This window comes from Lonchura striata, chromosome 1 (genome assembly GCF_050655825.1).
Source record: "Lonchura striata isolate lonStrDom1 chromosome 1, ASM5065582v1, whole genome shotgun sequence".
In the NCBI taxonomy this organism is placed as follows: domain Eukaryota; kingdom Metazoa; phylum Chordata; class Aves; order Passeriformes; family Estrildidae; genus Lonchura; species Lonchura striata.
Genome location: NC_140703.1, coordinates 73,909,645 through 73,931,333, shown reverse-complemented (window position 1 = coordinate 73,931,333; position 21,689 = coordinate 73,909,645).

Here is a 21,689-nt window from a genome sequence, read left to right as displayed (position 1 = left end):
TACATGTCTCAGTTATTGCTTACTTCAGGGAAGTTTTGACTATTCTGGCTCTCAGAGGAAGGAAAGCTGTACCCCTCCCACATTGCCAAAATTATTAAGATGCTGGGCTCTGCAGTTGCCTCTGAACATTTCTAAACAAGGTTCCAGTGTGGAGCTACTCTGAAAATGGGGATCTTTCTCATAGTGGGAATGTCTCACCCATCAGGAACAGCATCCCAACTGTTCTCTGTAGTGTTAATTGAATGGTTCTTCTGGTTAGTGAGGAAAAGTCATGGGACTTCTGCTGCATAAAGAGGTGACTTCAGCAAGCCACACAACCTGAGGCCACTATGAGTTTCCTTCAGGGAAGGATATATTCCTGTACTTCTCAGCTAAATAAAGGAAATAGGAAATATCCCCATTGTGTTTTGTTGAAGAAGAGTCAGAAGAAAAAGTGGGAACAAAGACAGACTCCTGGATGTACAGATGACATAATGTATCTCCAAAACACCCATGCAAATCAGCAAGGATGCCTCTCCTCGGGGACAAAATTAAATACATCACCTTCTGCATCTTTTATAGGTACGTAATTGAGAAGAACTTAATTCAAGGCAGTATGTCCTATAAACAGATGGCGTATTAGTAAAATGTATGGTAATTACTGTTCCTACAAATTATATTACGATATTACATTTTAATAAAGCCATATGTCAGGTATCCTCTTCTTACCTTTTACTCAACTGACTTTCCTTCTATGGTGCAAAGGCAATAAATTTTCCCAAATTAATTTTAACTGGAGGAGAGAGAGGAATACCTTTTTATTTCTGTTTGCTTTTACTATAGTTCAGACACGAGAACTCCCTGTCACTCATTTGAGACAATCTGTGAAACCAGTCTGCTCAAAACTGACCTGCTTTTATTCCTTGCAAAAAAGGTAAGATTTTGCTTGCTTTACCTCACTAATTGTAAAATATGCCAGTGATAGGGCCTGAAAAGTTTCATAAACTTAATTTCTGAAGCATTTATCCACACATCTTATAGTCTAGCATTTCTCTCATTAAATTATTTCATCTGTAATCCAGAGTAGATGGAGTAGTGTCAGAGGTCTGAAGGGTGAGGCAGGGAACAAAAAGACTCCTCAAATATTTCCATTTTGATATTTTAAGCTTAACATATGCTGTTCAATTGCTGGGCTTCCAGTAAAAGCTCATAAGCAAAGAATGGGTGTTTCAGCCTTTCAAACTTGATTAGCCAGCTCAATATCATGTTCATGAATGAGCCTTAGAAATGGAAAGTCTGAAATGCCAGTTTTGCCTGAAGATATTTTACTATGTACATCACGTGATGTTTTTGGATATGTTTGTGTTATTTTCAGTAATATTGTTCTTTACAGTATTCCTCTAGCTGAAAGCAAGAATGACAAGCCCAAAATTATAAGTGCTTCTGCTGATTTTGGACTTCATATTTTGGAAGTCATCTGGATGACCTTAAGAAAAACCAACACACTCCAAAACTGAAGAGCAGGTTTTCTCATAAAATTGCAGGTCTAGAACAACAGAACTGATTGGACTGTAGTTGGTACAAGTAATTACTTGGATCAGAGTTACTCTGCCAAAGGATTCATGGTCCACTCATTTGGCTTCAGGGGTGGTGGGGAGGGGCATGAAAGCATTTAGATACAAAATCTCAGAGATGCCAAGTCTTGTAGCGTGCCTTTGAACATGTGTCAGACATGTTATGACTCTTGTTATGTTCTGAATCGAAAAAGGGGATAAAAAAGAGCATGAGGCTGAAATGTTATTTATTTATCAGAGTTTGAGGTACAGCAACATCTTGGGGTTGCTAGGCCAACAGATGTGAGATTGTTGTATCTAGAGGTCACAGAATTTCTCTGGCAAATTCAAGGTTTCTAAATCTTCTTTTCCTTTGAAGAGATCACTGAACAACTCTACTGATTTTAGTGTTGTTCTTAGCTTGCCCTGTCGTAAACAAGAAAAGAATGAAAAGCAGACATTTACACAAGCAGCAATCCTTGTGATGATAGCTGCAATATTTTGTAGAGTTCAGGTACATAGAGAGAGGAAGTCAAATAACTGGAACTGAAACGTGGCAAGAAACAAAAACATCATAAATTCTCAAACACAATAATAAGAGCAAAAATATATCAGACACTCTTCAGAGATAATAGATGATGAAGCTACAACAGAAAGACACAGAAGCATAATGAAGCCACAGACAAAAATCAAGTGTATTTTGTAACTGCACATGTTGGGGAAAGGGTGGGGCTGCGGAGAGGATATGCTGGCACACATCAGAAAACTTTTTTTATGATAAGCATGTGGAAGATGTGTCTCAACCCAAGGTCTCAGTAGCAGTAGTTATGTGAAGAAAAAGAAAGAGCAGCAACAACTGGATGAGACAAGACAATAGGAACTTGCAATTGCTAAAAATACTCTCAAGGATAAAAAAGCAAAACCACTAAATCCTTTAAAGCTGCTTCATGTGCAGAAAAGTGGCAATGTTTTTTTACAAAGGTTTTCAAAAGAGATCTGAGGGACTCTAAGCAAATAACCTCAACATTTCAGTGAGGAAATTGGTAGCAACCCTTCCCAGAAATAGAATTAGCAGGTATGAAGTGGGGAAGATCAACACAGTCTTTACAGAGATCAAGCATCAGAAGTCTGACAGAATTGTCTGATTATACTTTAATAAACATGCAAACAAAGAAGATGCATTTATTATAGTCTACTTTCATTTCCAAAACACATTTGGCAGGGCTTACTATGAGACGCTTTATCGAAACAAGCTAAAATGGACAAGAGAAAGGGTCTTCTCATGGCTAAATGACTAGAAAACAAAGGATAAGAATGTTTACATAGTTTTTATGACTGGGAAGTTGCTATGAAGCCCTGCCTGGGACTTCACCATATCTTTAAAGAGATAGATAATATGCATAAAGGTTGTCAATGTTTGTTAAGAATACCAAGGTGTGCAAGATGATACAGATGCCAGCTGACTGCAGAAATGCAGAAGAGTTTTATCACTAAGTGATCAACGGAGAAAATGAAAGATCTAGCTCAGTACAGGTAAACCTAAAATTAGAGAAAGGAGGGAAATCATTCCTAAAAAATATTTTTCTATGGTTAATGTAGCTCATGTCATTTCCGAGAGATTGTGTCACTGTCATTTTCACCCCTGTGTGTGGTGAAAGCATGTATTATAATTATAAACACCAAATCTGAAATGGCAAGCTGAAGTCAAGCAAAATTACCTTTTGGATAAATGGGAATGACACTTTTGAAAATAAGCCAGAGGCCTGTAGATGCAAATAGAGGAAGAATTACTTTATAAAATAATGAAGTAAGAGCAAGTGTTTTCCAGCATAATATGTACCAGAGCTGCAATCTGATCATTATATCCACTTAGTCCCCTGGAACACAGTCCCCTAGGACATCACAAATAATCAGGTAGTGTCATTCTAACCATGTGATTTCTCCAAAATACTCTTTGAATGTTTCATAATGAACTGTATTATTTTCTCTTGTGTCTCTGTAATGGAAACTGAATACATTTTCCCTTTGCTACCAAATAGGCACACAAAAATCTGACTCTATACAGATTCACTGTACAGGCTGCCAGAACCCTGACTAGAGGAGATCCTTCTAACACCAGATATTGATGAAGGTACCACTAGAGCACCACAGAGCTGCTGCAGAGGCCAGTGCTTTCAGGTGATGTAACAGCAGCTGGTTCTCCCAAGGGAGAAGGGAGTCTGCTGATAGACTGAAGAGAGTCTTCCAGCTTTTATTTCCCTGGACACGTCAGGAAAGTCTTCATATGATATGTGCTGAAGAAGCAGGGGATGCTATATACTCATTAGAAGATATCTGTGAGACACTTTGCTGCATGTATTTTGCACTGGAGAGGGGAAGTGGTTTATCTCCTGACTGTCATGCTAGGGAGAATTTTAAAAAGTTCAACAACAGAAGGAAAGTGTGAAGGCCAGCAGTAAGCATATAAAAATTTAAATTGACTTTTTTTTTCTCGATTTCATTATCTATTCCAGCTTTTAGACACATCTATCTGTCCCCATTGAAAAGGCTGCCTCGTGGAGGGAAGGCTGCCACCCTGCACCTCAGACCCTCCAGAATCCTTTGATAGACTTCATAAAGAACAGACATGACCAAAAAGCTGCTTGCTAGAGTCAGTCTCAAAGCCCTCTCAGAACTGCACTAGTGCGAAGATGTCTTTGTAAATATTAGTCTTTGTTTGAGAGGGAATTGGTAATTTTTTTCTTCAATCTGACTAGATGCCCCAAAAACATTATTACTTCCTTCTCCTCAAAAACACAATGGCAGGAGTAATGTAGTTTCCCATCCCTTTGAGGTTTTGGCCTGAAGAATACCCACACTGGGCTTTTTTTCTCACTGCAACACAGAAACCCAAGTGTGAATGCAAATGGACCCATGATAGGGCATTTAGGGTTCCATATTGTTACTGATCGTGAGAGGAGCTGGACCAGCCCTGGAAGTTCTGACTCCCGTGGTGTCCATTCCCAAAAACAACTCCTGGCCATTGAGGGCACACTGTACTTAGACCCCACAACACCTACTGCCAGACCAAAGCTAGGACCTCCCATTGGCCTGGGTTGATGATGCAGGGCCATGCACTGTCCTTGCCTCCAACAGCATCTGGAAATGCAGCTCAGGTAGCAGAAGAAGAGGCAGGCCTGCAGTAATGGGGAAAAATGAGAACACCCTGTGTCCAGAGAAAAACAGCTCCTCTGTCTCCTCTTCCTTGCATGCTGTCTGTATGTTTGTACATGTCCATGGAGCAAAGGATGGTGCTGGTGTCTCTTTGCAACTCAGCAGCTGTGGATAACTTTTTCTGTCTGATGAGAAAGGGACAAAAAGACTGAAGCACACACACTGGCTGTGAGTACACACAGTAGAAGCTGAAATATGCACATCTAAATATGCACAGTACTGGCAAAGGCTATCCAAACATCCTGGTACCACTCTGGGCTCCAGCACGACTCAGATATCCCACTGTGATCTCAGAGCAGGGGAATATGTCATACGTACATACATACATACATACATACATACATACATACATACACACTGGATGAAGGTTGTGTACACAGGCTGAAAGGCATCCCCAGGTGTTTTGGATCTGTTGTTTAAAGTAAAGAGCTCATGCTCACAGAATCACAGAATGGGGCAGGCTGGAAGGGACACTGGTAGGGTCATCTGGTCCAACCTCCCTACTCAAGAAGGGTCTTCCCAGAGCACATGGCATAGGATTGTGTTCAGACAGTTCTTTAATATCTCCACAACCTCTCTGGGCAATCTGTTCCAGAGCTTGCTCACCCACACTTGGACAAAGGTGCTGTCAAATACACTCAGAGAGGAAAGCCAGACACTATGGGCACTCAAGGAGTGGGACCGTGTGAGCACATAAGTAATATGGTTTGTTAAAAACAGGCCACTTATTCATCACTTTGCTCTTTTTACTTTTTTACAGCTTTATTTCCAAAAAATACATTTACAGTAATCTCAATTCTCAATCTCTCTTACATGTAATTGAAACATGAAGCTGAAGTAACAGGTGTTACTTGGAGAAATTCAGAGAAAACTCCACACCATCTGAAATCCCTTGTGCAGTTCTTTGTTCTTTACTTTGGTCCTTTTTATTCTCATTACAGATTGTATTTCAGTCTTTAGAGGATTGACAGGTAATACCTATTTTTAATATGTGCCTATGGCAACATTTATTTTGTTAAAATACTGTATATACCACACACATCTGGCAATAAATTGACAGTATCTAAACTAATTCCAGAAACAATAATTACACCTTTCCACACTGTCAACAAAGAGATCACTATTGACATCCCCAGCCTCAGCTAACTACTCAGGCCACTCCTGAATTTAATTTTGGTCTAAAACTAACCTCTTTCAGGAAACATTTGAGTGAATATAAAGCCTTGTACCACTAAAGAGGCACCAAAATAAGTCTGTAACGAAGTAAAGAATGAAGTGACTATGAGACCAGAAGACTCTACCAAGGATCTCAGATCCACATTTCAAAAAGAACATCAAATTACTTTCAACAAAAGTAGTGGGCCTGTATTAAGCCTTCTGTGTATTTATACACTTGCAATAAAGTCACTTCAGTGCTTTACAGGTTAATATTTACCTTCTCAGGCTATTTCTATACCAGTTGGATTTGCAATGCCTCTAGCAATGGCCTCATTCTGATCTACATGAAGGATAAATTCCATGTACTGATCACAGATTGTGTTTCCTTTATTTACTGCCTTATTTTTTTGATTCTGCTGAATCCTTTCATGGCCTAATGCTCTCCAGGTGAACTCTGCTGCAGAAGGATTTTGTTGTGCACAGTACATACAGTACTAAGGCACCCCTAAGGCCTCTAAGTACTGCCTAAACACATGTCATCTACCACATTCAAGCATTACCTTTTTCCTAGAAAGCACTGTTCCCAGCAGCAGGGACTTCTTCACCAGGTGAACAGAGTCAATATTCTGCTTCTTGTTAGGAAGACTGAACACAAGATAGCAGATCATTAGAGATCTTTGGCAGAACAATTCAACAAAAATTAATTAATCGTGTCCTGCTCTAAGTGGACATTGTTGCCAATGTGACATCTAAATCTGGGCAACTCTAGGAAATTCTCTGCAATGATAATCCTTCATCCTCACTGGAAACTGGATTTCTTAATACACATATCCTATCTGTGTTAGTCTTCATGTGTGTTAGAATTCACTACCTATGGTCTCTCAGACATCAGGCCAAGTAGAAAGGTGCTTAGCATCATCCTGAAAAATGTATTAGCCTTTTGGGATACCAGTAAGGTTGTAGAGATCTGATATATAATTCCAGCCCATGCCTCCAAGATTAACATGTGTAAAAGAGTTCAGTCATCAAGAAGAGATGATTAAAGATCCTGGCTAATTCTATCTGCCTCACACCCGTCACACCAGTCCCATTTCCTACACTTTATTAATGAGTGCACCATTGGAAAATCTGTTATCAATGTTCTTATTATGCAAAGGTCACAGACTGCATTAGCATTTGCAATACACCAGGTTTTTTCTAGAGGCTGTGCAAGTCAGTCACTTGCCAGACAAGCTACCGTGTACAGAACATCTTTCTCACATTCACTCCTGCTCAGACTCGGAGCAGAATCTATGAGAAACCAAGAAATTCATGAGCATCAAGAAGTCAATATTATCCATATTGTTCACATCTCTTCTGTAACATCAATTTTCTACAAAACATCTGTCTACAGAGATCTTAAAAGTAGCACAGCCGTCAGCATGTTTCAACAAATTTTCATGTTTGTTTTCATGATGTGATTTTGTGCCTGCCACCAAGTTCTCAAGCAAATGTCACTGCTGTTCCCAAAGCAGCAGAAACTCTACTCAGAAGACAAATAGGGAAGGAAAATACAACAGGTTTTTTTTGTAGTTAACAAACTTTACAGAACTCTGAGGTCAAAGGATGATGACATTCAGATCTTGATAATGAACATGACATTTTCACAGTTACATTATCTTCTCTAAATGTCAGAACACTGTACTCCAGTCACAATATATCAGTGCACTCAGAGAGGATCTGGTCTTCCATTCCTTCCCATTGGTTTTGTACCAGTTTGACTTCATTTACATTCACAGAATTGTAAATTTTTAAAAATGTTTAAAAGAGAAATAAAGCACAAGGATGGAACCAATAATGATTTCTGAAATTCTGCAGGGAACATTTCCCTACATAAGGTATCTTAAACCCTGTAACAGTTGTAAAGTCGATTATACTTGAGGAAGAAATCAACTCAGCCGTTCTCTAATATTTCAGACAGTACAATATCTGGGGCTCTTCTCAGATATAAACCAAAACTGGCACTTTCCCTGGTACCTGGTGCCTCCATAAGTGACCCTGAAAATTTGAACTAGATTTGCAGAAAGACAAACAGGTAAGCAGAAAATGAAAAGAGCAAACCAAAAAAAGGAATCAACCCCCAAATATTGATTCAGCTCCGTTCAGCGCAATCAATTCAGAAACTTTAGCTTTTTGCTCATAATGCTTGTTTGAAAATATCAGGCAGCTGTGGGTACATGAACAGTTAGGGGAACTATATTGCTAAGATCATTTGTCATTACACTTCTTTGTACATATGCAAAACCTCTTAGTGAAGCTAACACAATCTCTGGCTCCTTATCTCTATTTATCTTTGGCACATCACACTTTTAGATTCAGGACCTGTAGTACAAGAAAAAGTAATAAGGTAGCACTTGAATTTTAGGTCTCTGCTTGTTTCCCCCACATATGGTCATGAAAATCTTCATTCACTCATAATGATGTTTTTAAGTACCTTTTAAAAGGTATAACTAACTAAACAAATATATAACTTGGACAAACTTGTGTCTCCAAACTTGAGTGGGAAAACAAACTTGTTTAATTTGGCAGATGAAAGCTTCAGAAAGCAGAGAAAATGGCATGGATGTGACAGAGTAACCAACTGAGTATGAGCTGAGAGTGATTTCATTTTAGTTGAGAGCAACTTAATTTTAGCTGAGAGCAAAAAGGCAACCTCACACTGCATTAACAAACACTACACAGTTGAAGTGGTAATAATTTAGTACATAGCATTTTTTCTGGTACTCATGTCAGACAAACAGTCAGAAAACTGTTCAAAATTACAGTGGCACATCCAGATACGGCTTTGCTATCAAATAATCAAAAGCAGTTTCTCTAGTGAAAGGCAAACAGAGCATGATCAGTCCTGAGATATCTAAACAGCAAGAGATATTTCTGAAAGTAGATTAATCTTTAAGTTAGCAAAGACATAATGAGATTCAATAACTAGATATGGAAACTGGAGACTTTGGCCTAAAAATAGGTGAAAATTGTTAACAAGGAAATTCAAACCTTTCTTATAAATGTGATTTATTTTATTTTAAATTTACAGTATTAAAAGCAAACCTAAATGTAATTCTAGAGGTTATTAACACTCATCATGTTATTAACATTCATTAGCAAATAGGACAAAAGACAGTAAAGAATAGTAAGAACTTTTTTTTTAAATAAAAAAGTGGGTTAATTATCAATGTTTGTCCTTACTAACATACTATACCTCCCTGTTTCTTCACAAAGGTCTTCTCCAGGGCCTTGTGCACAGTAATATTCTTGGGGTATGCAGAGCTGGTCTGAACTATAAGATCATTCCCTGCAGCTCCTATGCAAGCCCTAGCAGCTCTGATAGCCAGTGCTGGAGTGTTGTTGGACCTGTGCATTCTCCACCACCCCTCCAGCACAGCCGGCCAGCCCTCATGCTCAGTTGGGAAGGCTGTCCTGGTGGGGATGCAGAGAGATGCTTTTTGACCTTCTCGATATAGACACAGCAGACTCCAGCCCTCCCATACCTCTTAGGCTGAAAATATCCATCTGCTTGACTCTGTCACACATGGGAAAGCTGTGTCCCTGCACACTTGTCATCTTGTCATTTACAGATCAGCAGACTCACGGAGGGCCAGGGGAAGCAGAAAGACATGTGAAGATTATGCTGTTAATGCTCTGTGGCTCTGCAGGATGCTGGGTTATACCACCTCTGTGGCTGCTTTTGGCTGCTGTTCATGTACCTCACCCCCTTGTCAGTGAAATGCAGGGGAAGATTTTCACAGGAAATATTCCTCATCCCAGTCTCTCTTGTTTTGTAGTTTATTCTAGTTAAACTTCTTTCTCCAAAGCTATTTCCATGGACATTTTAGTTTCATTGAATGGATATATTAATGTCGAAGTGCAGTCTTTGAAACACATGCTCCATCACAGGCCCTTGCATGTGAATTCTCACACGTGGGCCCTTCTGCCTTTCCCTCCATTGGCCTCCATGTGAGCAGAACGAGCAGACCTGGGTGCTACAAGGATGGCAGTGAACCAGATTGGGCAGCACACCTGCAGCCCAGCTTGTGGCACCATAGACAGCCGGCTATGACAATCATGTGGGGACAGGCAGGGAAACCCACCGTTTGATACAGAGCAAAATTGCTTGAGCTACATAGGCCCACAAGAGCTGTGGCTATAAAGCCATGCCCAAGCTAAAGGCCAAAGGAGTAAATTTACTTTCCATAGTAAGTTCCATGCATTATGTGGGAGAAGCTAATAACCCAGCCTCTCTAACACAATTTCTCTGTCTTGTTCTATTTCACACTTTTGTTTCTTATTTTTCTAATTTTTTCCTAAAATCCAAGTAATTATTAAAATTGCTTGGAAAGAGCTGGAGTACTTCCTAGTACGTCAAGTTAAAACAAAACAATAATGTTCCAAACTAAAGAAGAGAAATGCAAGAAGTTAAAGTCCATAATGATAGATAGCTTAAAAAAAACAATATGGATTTCATCAGATATAACTCTAGTTAATCTTTAACCATGTTCTTTCAGACAAAAATAATCTTTACTTCAACTGGATCAGGACCGGTTACAAAGCTTTGTTATTTTTGGTAGTGATTGTTGTAACTGTAGCAGAAAAAAAACAGCTTTAGTAATTTAAATGGCATTTCAAGCATTTTTAAAAGCAGAGTTTATTTTTTACATTATTGAAAATTCATTAGTTATTCATTTAATATTGCTTGAGGAAAGCTCTAAGAGTAGTCTTCTAAGACTGTAACTCAATATATGAATTAGATGGTGTTGTCGAAGTATAAACATACTACAGTTTGCATTGTAAACTCACGTGGCTTTACAGAAAGGCTTTCAAACGTGTGAGATGGCACAATATATTTAGGTAGCCATAGGTAAGTGCATATAAAGATCTCTAGAAATCCACCTATTAACTTATTTTAGATGTAAGGCTTTATCATGGTTGCAGAGAGGCAAATACATTTAACATTATTTTCCCACAGTCCTAACTTCCCCTTTGCTGAACTATCTTCTTTAAAGTACATGAAAGTAAACTTGAGTCAAAACTCCAAACATCAAGAAACATCCTTGTTAAGGCTGTCGGGCAGGATAGGCACTGAATGAAAATGGCTCCATTAGCAGCTATGAGTTACAAAAATTAGAGAAGCCTTTCAAAGACAGTGAAGGGAAAGAAGAAGCAGAGAGATCAAAGAGAAGAAAACACAGGAGCAGGCTAGATTTTCTCAGTGGTCTGCAATTGTATACAAAAGGCACTGAATATTATAGGGATATAAATGTTTAGTTAGTACAGAGCCACACTCTCCCTCTGACTTCCATGTAACCTTCCTACCCATATCAATGGCTAAGAACTTTGTGCTTTGGAGAATTCACTGGCCTGATTTTATAGTTGTGGCTGCATGAATTATATTTTGCATAATCAAATTGTGGCTTTCATTATCACAACATGCCACAGACATCATATGCATAAATAGATTTAAAATAATTAAACAAATCTATGCAGAGGATCTATCAATGACTATTAAACATGACTAATACTTGATCTATTGATTGCAGAAGCTAAAAGGACAAACCAGAAAAAGGAGCAATGTGTACCTCTAATGTTTCTCCATGCACCACTATTTACCACTACTTGATAAAATCCCAGATTCAGTAGGGTTAGAAGGGACTTGTGGAGATAATCTACTCCAACATATCTGCTCCAAGCAGAGTGAAGAGGTTGTTCTCAAGTGGGTTTTGAATATCTCTTCAAGAAGGGTGACTCTAAAGTCTCTGGGCAACTTTTTCCAATGTTTGACCACCTTTAACAACTAGAAAGCTTTTTCTTATGTTTAAACAGAATTCCCCACTTTTCTAGTTGTGCCACTGCCTCTTGTCCTCTCACTGGATACCACTGAGAAGATTCTAGCTCCAACTTCTTTATTCCCTCCCATGAGGTACAAACACTGATTAGGACCCCTGAGTCTTCTCCAGGATAAAGAGTTTTAACTCTCTAAGCCTTTCCTCATAAAGAAGATGTTTCAACTGCTTAATCATCTACATGGCCCTTTGTGGATTTGTTCTGGTTTCTACATCATATTCCTACACTCCTCCTTCTTGTCTTCCCATGCAGCTATCCCACCATTTTGCTGTGATCACCATGAGATTTAACCCAGCAGTTAGATGCAATGCTATAATTCCTCCTTTTTGCTCCCCATGGAGCATGCAGCCACATAGAGGCACTCCAGAGAGGTATTTTGTCATGCTGATTTGGTGGTTTAGTTCAATCTTTGGTTTGATCCTGTAAGGATGCTGATGTGGATTAACCCAGATGTTCTCTCATTCTGCCCTGTAGGTGGAATAGGGGAGTGAATCATAAGAGTAAATGTGTGACAATGTGTGAGTTGAGATAAAGACAGTTTAATAGTTAGAAGAAGAAGAAGAAGAAGAAGAAGAAGAAGAAGGAAAATATAACAAATAAAAAGGTGAATCCCAAGAGAGAAAACTGATGCAAATGAAAAGAGATGCTCACCACCCACTGACTATTGCCCTGCCAGTCCCAGAGAAGCAGCTGCCCCGTGGCCAACCTTGCCTCCTAACTTTATAGCTGAGCATGACACCACATGATCTGGGACATCATTTTGGTCAGTTGGAGTCAATTGTCCTGGCTGTGCCCTGTCTCAACTGCTCGCACACCCCAAGCCCACTCACGGGTAGGGTGGGGTGAGGAACAGAAAAGGCTTTGGCTCTGTGCAAGCCCTGCTCAGCAGTAACAAAAACATACATGTGTTATCAACACTGTGTCCAGCATAAATCCAAAACACAGCCCCATACCAGACACTGTGAAGAAATTTAACTCTATCCCAGCCAAGATCAGCACAGCTACTCATAAACCAGCACTCTGAGGTTTTACCCTTTCCAGGTAAAAGCTGCAGATAGTTACCAAAAATCATTGCCAATAGGTAGGGAACAAACCTTATAAGGTCATGGTCCAATGCCTTGCTCCCAAGTATGGTCAAATATTGCTCCCGAGAGACTTTTTTTAATATATTAAGGTGCGCAGTAGTTTCAAATATCAATTATCCCACTAAGTGTTTGTCTCTCCTTAACATTTTTACTTCTCCATAGTATTTAACATAATTAGTCTTTGCTTCAGCTAAAGTACAAATTCTCATTGTTACTCTCATTCCTTTAATTTTCTTTTCATTTGCTGTGATTTCCTGTCCCCCGACAAGTCCGGCTGCTTTCCCTGGGACTCTATCCAAGCAGGCCATCTTTTTCTTCATGTGCTTCCTCAAAAACTGACATAATAGAGCAGCAAGGCCTGCCAAACACAGAAAGTACATTAAAGATCTTTCAGATGTCACTTGCCCTGTTTGCAGCAACATCCCATTATGTACTCCCATTTACTCTGTGACTTCTAAACGACATGATTGCAAAATCCTTCAGGCTTGTAAAATATTTACAGGCCCAGTTTACATCCTACTTGAAGACATCCACAGTGCAATGCCTGATGGAAGAAAGTGGTACTAATGGTCTTGGAACAGAAAAACATCTCAAAAAGGCTGTCACTCAGAAAACTGGTAGATCACAGAGAAAATATGGCACAGGCAGGAGAGGACATGTTCCTTCTACACAGCAAAACATTTCTGTTTCCCAAAAACTATTGCACCATGAAGCACTCCACCCCAAAGAATTCCTGCCTTTCTCTGAAGTGAATCTAACAATATCATCTTGCATGAACATAGTGTGCAATACCTGTTTATCTTCTATGCTATTGTTGAAGATAAAGCCCACAAGATTCGCCCTCAAAATAAAATCTGTGTGTCACAAATTAGAGCAAGCAATTTTTCATTATGAATAACCTGTGTTTTTTCCATGACTCCTTACTGACAGAACTTACAGTTCCTCTGTTTCTTTCAAAGAGAAAATGTGTTCGGTCTACTTTCCCTGGCCTGAACTCCCACTAATTCAGGGTAAGAGCAATGTGAAGCAGAGATCACTCATTCACTCTTCCAAATGGGAGAAGCCAAGGTGACTCTGGTTATATTAAAACGGGTTCACACTAGAAGATGGATGGAAGTTGCTCTCCTGACTCCAGGGGCTTCCAAGCACAAAGGCTGATAAAAGTCAAGGATGTAACAACATTTCTTGAACATTGTTTAAAAAGGTTTTCAAGTTGTGCTTTTTATTAAGTAGATCCAGTTTGTAAGATCAGAGGTCAGAAAAGCATTTAAAATTATAGATAAATATATAGCTCAAAACTTCTGTTTCCATATGTATATGGACATAGGAATTGTTTCATGAGCATGCTAATGCCACTGTCTTCTACCAGTCTTCAGGAAGTGTAATATTTCTGAAAGCCAGACATATCTAAGCTATTTTAAACACATTCAATTAGGTCACCTTGTTTTTTAATGATCATTTTCATTTTCTCCTTTGATGTGGCACATAAGTAAAACTTCCCTTCTGAGCAGCAGCTCAAATAGGTATTAGAATTATAGTCAGAGCAAGCATAAAAGACATAAATAAAGGGAAATAACACATATATTAAGATTCTGAAGAGAATTATTAATCTTACAAAGACATTCTACTATTCAGGCCTTGATTCTGGAACTGAGCAGTTCTGTTCCTTCTGATGATTAGGTAGGAGAGCAAGGTAAGGTGTTTACAAATGGAGGTTACCTTGAAGGGAAATCCTTCTTTGTAATTAGGTCCTCTGTTCCAATAACAGCTGTTACAGATTGCCAAAGCCATGGTATTTATCAGACACCTGCAGATTTTTCTGTCATGGAGGAAAGGGAAGGGAATTTTAAAGTACTACAGTTGATACTTTACCCTAGGAACAGAACAGACAGTGATATCCATCAGTCTTTAAATCCCCCTGTTTACTGTACCACTAGACTTTATGTAATGTTGTTTTTCTTCCTGAAATGGGTCTGCCAGTGACATGAAATGATCACAATGTAATATCCTAAATGTTTTCATCATGTGTAATTATTTATTTTCATGCCTTTTTGAAATCCTAGGCAGACTGCCGACTTGATGATCATGTTTTCCCCCACAAAATACTTAACAGACAAGAGACAAAAGCTTTAGAAAGATCAGAAATAGAAATGTTTGCATAACCTGCCACTTGAATAATGAGAAAGCAAGTGCTATATCTTATTAGAAAAAACACAAGCTTTTCTTGTGCATGGCTTTTAATTAATTCTTTGCTATGAATCTTTATCAACTAATTAGAATACTAATTACAAACAGAAAACAATTACACAAAAAAAAAAAAAAACAAAGAAAATAAGGAAAAGGCAAGCTTTCTGAATTAATTTTTATTTTATCTTAGAAAAACCTGGCAAAAAGTTAACATGTAATTTCAGATAATGTTACTAATTTAATTGAATTATTCTAGCATGGTGGTTATATTAATCCAATTTACAGCAAATTGCAAATAAATTTACAGTATAGGATTTTAGACTCAAAGGATAGAAATTATTAATAGCATCACAATCCCATCTTTTTTTTTTATAAAGCTATAATGTGAATATATGAAAAATGTTCTGAAAATTTTCATAACAGAAGGATAATTCTGAAATCTGCCATAAGGGTGGATAAAATTACATTACTTGTGGAGGATAAAGATGGTTTCTTTAATACCACAGCATGAAAAATGCTCTTTTATCTACTCTGCAAAAAGAGAGACACCCTAAAAGTGTGCTCCCTGTGGTCAGATTATTTTACCATTTGGGTTGAATTAATTTGACTTTGATAGTCAGCTGTGGATAGGCATAAAATGAAACCTTTGCTTTTTTCCTGAGATTTCAGGTGTACTCAATACCTTCTGCATACTCCTTCAAAATATCTTTTGTAGTAACCAAATTACACTTTGGTCTTTTCTCAGTCATGGTTGAAAACACCAATAACTCCCAAACCCAGGACATGGCTAATGTGCACAGGCAGAATGCAAAAGAACTTGTACAGGTTGGAGAGAAAACTCTTCCAGACACAGTATTAAATAGCTAAATCATCTGGGCAGAATTCATGTCAGTGACAGGTTGTAAGGCACTTGTCCCAGTCTCAGCTGGTCTCTCTAAATTACCACTGTGAAGTCATACTTACATTTTGCCAACTTCATTTCTTCCCAGTCTTACCAAAATAACTATTGTAATGGAGAGCAACCTGTAATGGAGAGCATTCTGTATATGCTTTGAAACTCCTTTTGAAGCTGTACCTTTAAGTAATACTGCAGGAAGCCTGAAAAATACCCTGCTGTTATTAGCCCCAGGAACTCTTGCAACTTAGGGGGTTTAATCAGTCCTAGGAAGAGCTTCTATGGCTACATCAGCAAAACACACACACACACACACACACACACAGAAAAAAAAAAAAAAAAAAAAAAAAAAGGTAAGTAAAACCGTGTAATATTTTCATAAGACAATTTTGGGCAGGGATTAATACACTTTTTGTCAAGCTTTCTCTCTTTAAGTCCTTTCTTCCCACCTACACTTTCACAAACACTATATCTCTTTTCTACATTCTCAAGTTGTGAAAAATGCCAATCACTTGGTTTTTAAAATTTTAAAAGTATAATAACAATGAAATGGTTATAAAAATAGTAATAATACAATTAGAGTAATAAAATTTAGAGTTAGGACAATTACAAGACAATAACAAGCAAAGAATTACAGACGTCTGGATGCTCTCAGACACCAAGTCACAAAAATCATGTTTTGTGAACAAAGGAATCACTCTTAAAAAATCATACACTGTTGCATATTCATACATCCTTTATGGTTATGCATACATTCTATTTAAAACAAGAACCTCTGTCTGCTATATGTCAACTATTTCTTTCAATCCCCATCACGTCTTTGAGTCTGAACAAGGCCTGAAGAAATTAGCTTCTTCTGATAAGAGAACCATAAATTCCTCTTCTCAGGAAGATTTAGGTGTTCTGTGACTGTTTTCTCAAAGCCAGTATCTTGTTCCTTAAAAAAAAACCCCACATACATACTTTCTATTTTAACTACTAAAGTTTCATTTTAACTACAGAACTACATTTACCATACTATTAAAATGTTAATACAGCACTTCTAATCAATATAACATAGTATATATAGTATTCAATTTAATATCTGTGAAAAGCCAATCATAAAATATGCATTTTTCACACAAATAATATCCCTCAAGACCACATCCAGAAACTACTGAAACAACCTGTCTTACCTAATGGCATTCCTCAACTGCAAACTCCATGCAGAACCACATCTGAGACAGATGGTTTTCAAAAGCACCTGGAAAAAAAACCCAACAAACCCACACACAAAACTGCACTTTCAAACCAATGTGTGGGTCCTTTCCTGGACTCATCAGCAACTCCAGAAAAACAACTTGATTTGAATTTCTAAACATGTATCCAGAACTCTTAGACCTATGACTTGCTTGGAAGGACTGAAAACAACTGACCAGGGATGAACTGATCAACTTTGCCTGGAATGTAACTGAGCAGTGCTTTGAAAATACATAGAAACATACTCTGAAAAATTTCTAGCATTTCTGCTTATATTCTAGTATTTTCCATACTTTTAATTGAAGTCTGCTTGAAAACTTTGGATTTATTCTTCTCCTCGTTCCAGCCACTGCTCTAGCACTCCAATCTGGCTGTGTATGTTGTTCAGTTTAGAAGAACAGGTTTCACATTTTCCATTTAGAACTCCAGTGATTCCTGGAACATAGGCGAGTTACAGTGAAGAGCTTCCACACATTGTTTCAGCCTGACAAGTGTGACTGAAAAAATTGAGAAAATAATATAGAAAGACAATCAAGCAAAGCATTTCCTTCACAGAAAACAGACACTGGAAAATACTCAAGTTTTTGATTACGGCTATGTCATAATTTTTTTCTGTATATTCTCTAAAATTCTACAAACCTGAGGTACATTATAAGTTTTCACAAAAAAAAGATCTTGTCTAAATGAAATAAGGTGCTAGAACAACTACCATAAGAAATGTAATCCTGGGCTTCAGCTGCTCTTAATGATTCCCTGCTGCATTCCAACAGCAAGTGGTCAGTCTATATTGAAAGAATTATATCTTCATGTGAAGAAACCTTTTTCCCATTCTCAACTCATAGTGTCATTTTTGCTAAAGTTAATGTATTAGCTAATACATTAATTGGAATATTTATCCAACCATGGAATACACTAAAGCTAAAAATGTATTTCAGTGATGATAACAAAGAGATGACATAACTGCTTTATTACTGCTAATACAAATGTACAAATGCACTTGTTAAAAGTGCATTTAGACCATGTATAAGAAATTAATCCCACACCTGAAGTAAGTATATTTGTTTTAAAATTTTATTGTATCTATACTTAATAATCTTGTGCTATGATTGTATTTAGTTCTCCTAAATCACAATACCACTCTGTAATATTAACTTTTCGTATTAGACCTTTACTAGATTCTTGGGTTCAGAATTTATTAGCATGGAAATACAAGCAAATCGGTGCATACAAAGAGAAAATTAAAGAAAAGTGGCCTTATCTCTGACTGTGGCCATAACTGGGTGTTTACAGCGAACACATAAAAATAGACCATTATGGAATGGTGTTTCCCTTAGTAAATTCTTTGCTGTGAGCACTGAAAGACTAACAGAATTACAATCTATCATGTGTGCACCATCCTTTCTAACAGTTCTAATTCATGGACCATAAAATTGACTGATAATATCTTAATAAATTTATAATTCCATATGAAGTAGTTTTTAATGTTTCATTAGAGATTGTTTTCAAAAGCGATTTTTGCTTAAGGTCTGTGATTTTATCATTTCATCAGGGGCCTTTTAGTTCTTGCATTACTGAGAATGAAGAAATAACCATGCCTGCCATGCCTCTTACAGCATACTCTATTTTATACCCCATCCTAAGAGTTATAGCCCATGGAAGCTTTTATCTACAGAAATCTCTGTGTGTTTCTAATAATTCACAGTAATTCTTACCTTCAAATACAAAGGATAAAAGTGAACACTCCTGTGATTTGGAGTAATTTTTCCTCATGTATAAGTATCAAGTTAAATGTTATGTTCAGCATCATATGAATGTTCTAAAAGATATTTTTACATCAATTGAAGTGATTAACCACGTATTTCAATTATTATTCCAGAAAAAAATAATGAAAGATAAAGCAGACAGCTACAGCAGCCAAAATAAACAAAAAATACTTTCTGTTCCTGATATCTTTTTGTATTTTTAAATGAAGTGAAATTTAAAATACATTTCTTCTTTTTTTTTTATTCCACAAAAGCTCTGGGCATATTAATTCTCACATGTTCCATAAATAACAGCAATGCTTTACACTCTTTCAAACAGCAGATGTACACCCTAAAAAATGAACAATACAAAGATAATTTCTGGGAACACTAGGTACAAGAGGCATCTAATCCTGTTTATCTGAGACCACAAACACATTGTTTCTTGGATTTTTAATATTATGCCTTGTGTAGGTTGAAAAGTAAAGCACTCACAGTCCTGAGGATGTGTTCCACTTGCTTAGCAGTCATTTTAAATTCAGATTCTCTATTCGTCATTGATTTAATTCCTTTTTTTTTTTTTTATGCATGAATAACACAAAAACCTTAAGAGACAGAATACCTTCTAGTAAAATATTTTATCTTTAATAGAATAGCCAGAATTAATTTGATAGTAATTACAATGACAGGGATTGGAATGGATGTGCCACAGGGTGGTAATCCTGTTCTTTCTAAACAACATCACTTGCGTCAGTAAAGCAATAGAATTCAGAACCAATGGTATGTGGTATTTGTCATCCTAACAACCATCCAACTCCTTTGTCTATACTTTTGGAGGCACATCACAAAGAAACCAAAATAAAGGGGAAATGATGATCAACTAACTAGCTCAAGGTCCAGCAAGGAGTTAGTGGAGGAATAAAGTATTAAACTGTCATTTCAGTAGTCAAGCTCTTAGACCATCAGATAAAGCCTTTGCCATAGAAATAATCCCTAGTCTTCCCTCATCACTACCCATTTTCCATGCATTATGAAGAATTCTAACTAGTAAATCCTCTAAAGGCCTTCTGAAGACATCAACGATTTTCCATGTGTTGATCATAAAAGACAAAAAAAACTAATGGTTTTGTATAATGGGGAGTCCAGTAAGGGACACCACACATGAGCAGCTCAGAGGGATGCTGAGAAATGTATACAGATGCACGTGGTAAATATTTGCAACAATCTGCTGTGAAGGGAATATCATTACATATTTACACCTTGAACTGCTGAAACCTTGTGTACAGACACTGAAAAAATACTGCTGATCTTTTCACTTTCATTTTGCATAGGTGATTCCAAAAGATCTTCTAATAAATGTGTTTCTTAACAAAAGAACATAACTTGTTAGTGCATACTTTATCATAGGACCAGATAGCATTTTTGCTGTGAAACCAAGTTTTTTAAAGATTTTACAAACAAAATAGAAAGCTTGGTTTGCCTAGAGACACAATTTCATCTTCAATGAGCCTAACAATGGCTTATCTGCAGAAAGATTTGAACATCTTTTATACATACCTCTCCATGCAAACAAATTAAAGACCCCCAAACCAACTTCAGTGCCCACACAGAGGCTTCAGTCAGATCCCACAGGATACAGCAATCTCTGTATTTGATATTCATTAGTGTAATGGGACCAAATTTTGTGCCTTGCTACAGACATACTGAGTTTCAGAGATGCAAAGCTGAGGTCAGAAAAAGACTTTTTGCTTGTTTAACAAGTCTTTATTTCCAGATGTCCCTACTTACACTGTGTGGTCAAGGTGCATTGTAGTCATTTCAATAATAAATCAAAATTGGGAATGCACACTCAAACCTCACTACTGGCTGGACCTACAGAGATGGAGCTTCAACAGCCTCAGTTCTGTCAGGTTACGAGACCCAGCAGCTGAGTAGAATGAACCAGGCTCGTTCACCATTCCACATCTGGCTGCTCAATTCAAACGCTGATAGTGTGGTAAAAATCACAGTAACATTTTAAATTAAACACTCTTATCCCTGGGAATTTTGTCATAATTTTACGATCAATATATCTGAAGACAGATTCAGCAGATTTCCTACATTGTGTTTCAGACAGAAAGTAAATTCTCTAGAGAAAAGAAGCAGTGTGATTTCAGCACCAATGCCATGGAAGTACCTAGGACCAAACTGTCCACCATTACACTTACAGAGAGTTTGTTAGTTTTAACCAACAGGGTGGATGAGAAAAATGTATCTGGCATACCCTGCAATTAATTCCATTCACAGTAAATTAGATAAAAAATAGCTACTGAATATAACCACCACTACAAAGTGGTTATTGGGTAGTGGTACTACTAAGCCCAAGTAAGAACAGCCACTGACTGCACTGTTAAGTGCAAGGCTTCAAGGCTCTTGGTATGAATTATGAGGGAACTAAATGGTTACTCAACAACAACCTATACAACCAGCTCACTAATCCATCCAGTAGGGTGCCAGAAACACTAGTGGTAACACTAGGAAAGGGTGAACACACACCTGGGACAAGAAAAATGCAAGACCAACCTTTTCAGCAATAGCACAGGTTTAGATCAACACTAACTGGTCATAAAAAGTAATTTTAGGCACAGTGATAATAGCAATGTAGTAAATGAACATAAGTAAGTCATAACTCTTAAATTCTATTTGAGTGACTGCTACCAGATACTAGAGCTGTAAAAATTAGCTATTTATCATCATATAAACATCACAGGAGAAAATACCAACT